The sequence below is a fragment of the Aplysia californica genome, unplaced genomic scaffold (assembly GCF_000002075.1).
Source record: "Aplysia californica isolate F4 #8 unplaced genomic scaffold, AplCal3.0 scaffold00028, whole genome shotgun sequence".
Taxonomy (NCBI): Eukaryota; Metazoa; Mollusca; class Gastropoda; order Aplysiida; family Aplysiidae; genus Aplysia; species Aplysia californica.
Genome location: NW_004797298.1, coordinates 1,220,079 through 1,225,496, shown reverse-complemented (window position 1 = coordinate 1,225,496; position 5,418 = coordinate 1,220,079).

The window sequence follows — 5,418 nt, the reverse complement described above, 5'->3', positions numbered from 1 at the left end:
CACACACACACACACACACACACACACACACACACACACACACACACACACACACACACACACACACGAAACACAGAAGTTCAGATTGTCCCGATCATTTTTTATGGGCCCGAGCCAAAAGGCAAACATACTCTTATGGAATCGAACCAAGGTCCTCCGCAACCACAGTCCAACATCATGTTATGTACTGAGCTGACACCCAAACTACCTACCCATCCCTCCCCTCAACCCTGACCACTTGAGATTGTGTAACATAGCATTGAATGAAATGAGTAGGAAGTGTACTTGGGACTTCATTGTCTCAGTAAACCCATTAATTAAAAAGATTAAAACCATGATCGTAGAATCTTTCCCAGATATTGAAATTAGCTGCAAAAGAGGGTAACTCAGTGCAGTGTCAGTGCAGAACCGGCAACTAAACAAGCCTGCCAATGCTTGAGGCACTTAGAAGGAAACATTGGTCCAACCCAAGACAGAGAGGCCCCAAACTTATATGCGGGCCTGCGGCGAACAGCAGCTTTCGTACTAGAGACGGGTATGTCCATTTAGAGATGACCGAGAAAAAGTCGAAAAAGAACATGCGCGATAATACTGAATTTACGCAAGTCACACCTTTTTATGTGTACACAGTCTATTCTTTTCGTCATTAGCGCCTTGTTCTAGAAAGGTTACGAGTCCCGCCCAAAGAGACGTAAATAAATGTACAGCAAGGCAAATAAACATGTGCCGCATTAGCATAGGAGCACGAGAGAGTGGAGAGGGCAAGAAACGGCAGCAATGTACATGTATAACGCCCTCGTCACAACGTGTCATCTTATTCCACCTGTAGTTCCTTTGCTTTCCCCCGACTTTTTTCTATACCAGTGCGTGCAAACTTGGGCTATTGGTAATTTTGGTTGGCGGTGGGGATCACCCGGGCAGTGACAGGTATTATTTTATGCCCCTCTTGGAAATGCATATAGGTGGGCCGTACGAAAATTATAGCCTCTTAAAGGTGGCACAAATGGGCGCTGGCTATAAAAAGGTTGACAAGCAATGTTCTATACTGACTCATTCTCTTTTTTTTTTCTTTCTTTCAGTGTCTTTCTTTCAGCTCTTGTGCCATGAGGCAAATCAATCTCCCTAGCGAGGACGCAATTAATACAAATGAACTGTAGAGTGTGCATTCACGAGTGGCAATCAAAGCAGTATAGCCAGGTCTCATTGCTTAATTAGACTGGGTTTTGTGCAGTCAAGTATATTGAGTTTTGATTCCAACGCAGCCTTGATGTACTTTTCTCATTAGCCGTGTCCCGTTGAACATTAACTTCTGCCTTGAGTTCTGAGGCTACGCGTTCAGAACACGACTGTACTCCACTACACTATAAAGTATGTTTAGGTTTAGTAGAGGTTTTACGGCGCTCGCAACTGCATAAGGTCATATGAGCGCCAGAAGATTAGAGCTGTTACAAGAGAGTAACAAACATGAAAAAGAAGAAGGGGAGATAAGGACGATAGATGTTTGATAGGAAAGAAGAAGCAAACCAAACCAGAGCACCCGTCAACCACCCACCTATAAAATATGGGTCTCAAACTGGCGACCCGCGGGCCAATTGAGGCCTCCAAGACGATAATTTGCGGCCCCCTGCTTGACCTCAAAGTTTGAGTGTTAGCGCGACTCTCCCTCAAGTCCAACGTGGCTGAGGCCATGTAAGAGGAAGCGCTGTGAGGTCTCTTGATAGCTAGGAGAAGGTAAAATAAGCGTATTACGTTCCAGCAACTGTTATTATTCGAAACCCTTATTAAACGAAATTGAGAAATGTTTTGTTTTTTTTTTAGAAATCTTGAAACATTTTCTTTTTGTGGAATATTTAGTGCGGCCCACCCATGCTCCCTCCAACTTTTTCCAGAGACCCCCTGGTAATTTGAGCTTGAGTCGCTCGCTACAAATTTTCGTGTGTGCTACAAACGAATTCAAGAAAACGATAGCATAGCTGTGTCTAGCCTCGTCAGCAATATTTATTTTAATAAAGATGAAACGAGTAAACGTAAACTATGGCATCACACCTGGCACACAACAAGGTAATGGTAGCTTCATTTTTAAAATCCTACTAGCAAAAAAAAAAGGATTAATAAGGTTTAGAATATCAGCTAGCTCCTTCTTAGAAAGTCACAGACAAGCTTTAAGACACGTTTTTGTCTAGCCTTTATGATAAACATTTGATCCATTATGATAAACATTATAATCCTGTGCAATTAGTTGTAACCGTATAGTTTTCATGCAATTGTGCAACTTTTCAGTGTCTTCCTAATACAATAAAAACCACTGCTATGTTTCAAGCATAATACCTTCCTTCTCTAAAAACCTAGAGAAGTTAAAAATTAGCCTATCGTGCAGCTGCAGCTCGTTGTTATAATTCTTGTATTGAAGTTTTAGGCTCAACAATGTAAGAAAAAGTCATATTTTTCAATCCGATTTTCAAATCAAGAACTATCTCTCTTAAAAGCTCAGTTTTTAGGATAATATTTGAATGATTAACTTTCAGTTTTACGCCACTTTTATCTCAGCTAGGGTTGATGACATAATGTGTTTAGACTAAAACGCCCTTATAAAAAAGGCCAATATGACAAAGGTGCGGTAATTCAAGTCCGACAGACGTCTCGTCGTGCAACAAAAGCGAAGTAGGTGGTCGGTCAGACCGACGCACAAAGATGTTATGTAACGGTGCTCATCGTCAAGCACAGAGCGGAACAGCGCGCAGTCAGACATGACAAAGCGAGGGGAGTCCCCAAGTTCAGCGTCAAAGAAGCGAGTTATGGAACCAGGGGCGAGATATACGCCTAATTAAGAAAGAAAAATTCGTGACCTTTGAACTTTGCGAGACTAGCGTGAGGTTTTCCTGGCCTTGGGTCTTCTCTGGTCTTACGAATGACGTGAATGATAATTTGAGTGTTCATTCCGTCTGCGAGGGCTGGCCAAAGTAAGTAAAGACAGTCCCTCTGGCTTTGTGATTAAGGGCGGGTAAGAGAAATGCTCCAGTAATGCTAGAGGGGGAATTATCAGTCTGGAGGATGCAGGGTGCTGAGATTAAAGGCAAATGCTCAGTGCCGATGGATTGGAGGCAAGTACTGAAGGAAGCGCCAGACAGACAAGTGAACAGCCCCGTCTTCTACGTAAGGTCGAGTTTGCTGGTTGACTGGCGCTGGACTAAAGAGGACGCGGCAGTGATTTGAAGACGCGGGAAAGGATGGGTGAGGTCACGAGGATCAGATAGTGAATCACCTACGGTGACCGCTTTTTGTGAACTAAAAAGAGGTCAAAGGGACAACTTCCGGTCAATCTTTGACATTTTTGTTGCGCTGTAATTGTTTTAAAACAAAAGTGTAGGGAAGTTACAAATCTTTGTTTAATTACTTCAGTTGTATCTTTACACCCGTCTATTACAGCAGTGTCATGACTGACTGCATGGTAGACCATCCTGATTCGAATCCCGGATACGGTTTTCTTGAACTCAGGTTGTTCTGGGAATGTCAACAGCTCTTTAACGTTGATCTGTCTTATTTAGGTTCGACCTTTAAGCGATAAGTCTGTATGTAAAATGATTCAGCATGGTGAAAAGGCACTTGCATTGTACGATAATTTGATCAAACTAAAGCTGCATGAGACTAACACAATAAGTTCAGAAGGCGGAGCGTGATTGAAGTTAAGGGCCTTATATTTTAACAACTATCGTAATCAAATAACACAAGTCGACCTGATGGATCATTTGCGTGACTGAAAGGGACATTCACAGAAATATCTTCGTGACTAACATTTTGACTTTATTTGGCTTTGAAATGGCATCTATGGTGTTACGCTTCGACTGCTTAAAAACTCCTTGTGGCTTTGTTCACCCTTATTGTGACGATGACGAAGCAAAACGTTACTTTGTACAACTTCGTTATGGAATGATTTTTATACTCTATTATGACATACCTAAATACAGAACATCTAAAACTTTTCTACCAAGGAATATGTAAGAAAATTCCTCACCAAAGAAGATTTACTATGTTCAAAACAGTTTGTTTTCCTCTGAGTTAAATTGCTCTGTGTGGCTCAAGTATTTGTAGAATAATATGATGGTACTTAAAACTCGTTTAACGTAGAAACTCCATTTTCTTTTTACTCCTAGCGTTTCATTCTTCATAAGAGTAAACTTCATTAAAAGACTAAGCCGAGTCTTCAAGATCTTATTCTTCTTTTTTCCCTCTACAACAGGGCACAACTCTACCCTATCCCCCCCTCCCCCCCTAAAAGCGTGTCACACTGGTGCCACAATCACAATGATTTTTGCAGAAGGACACTTCTTTTATTTTCTGATCCCTGCTCTTGTTGGTGTAATGACTGAGAATGAGATCTAGTTCAGGAACAAGCGGGGGTGAAGTTCATTTTCCCAACATTCTCTTATGTCCTGTAGGGCTGAACTCGCAATTCGACAAAAGGAAATGAAATGTTGGCTATTAAACTCCTTTCACTGTAGTTATTAACGGTATATGGGTTATAACTGTATCCTGGATTATCATCAAAGATCTTCTCTCGTATCTTGTTAACTAAAGATCTACTAATGTCAGCTACCCTACAGAGATGTTATGTTTGTAGGCATCTGCTGAGGGCTCATGGCTGTCAAAGGGGAGATGGAGGGTGAAGGAAGTCTACAAATTCTTCTTCGTTTCAATGTCCTACCCAATAATTTGCTTCCTGCCTTGGCCGCTGGTGCGGAGAAGATGTCTAACTTATTTCACCTTGTCCCAATCTCAAAAGTACCGGTTGTGTTCCACGGAAAGACAAAGTGTCATCACATCTTGCCAAATAATTGATCGACCAAGCAAAAGATAATCCAATGAATCATTTCCCCTTCAACCACCTCAAAGACCATCCCATCCAATTTTCCATCAAGGCTTAATCCCATAGAATTTCACACTCTCGTGTGCATCTTCAAGGCAGGGCAGACAGGTGCAAGAAGTACCATCTACGGTGGTAATGGTAGCTGCTCATGGCTGACCTACCTACGTTTCCACTTGACGCCAGACTAATTCGATTTGTCTTCACGTTTCGCTGCTGACCGCTGTAACTCAAGAGACCGTGAACTAGAACTAGTACTGAACAAGGACATTCGAGGTCCACATCCGTGTCCCAGTTGAATTTTCTGCTTCGTTCTGAAAAATAAAGGATTTTTTTCTTTTTTAAATCAAGCTCTGTGTACAGTCTGTGAACCAAGTGTGTCAAGAACAATCAATGGAAGGATGGTGAAGGAGAGTGTTCAAGAACGTGAGAAAATAATTAACAAAAATAAGAATATAAACGCATGCACTCAGGCGCATGAACACACATACACACGCACACACACACTCTCTCTCTCTCTCTCTCTCTCTCTCTCTCTCTCTCTCTCTCTCTCTCTC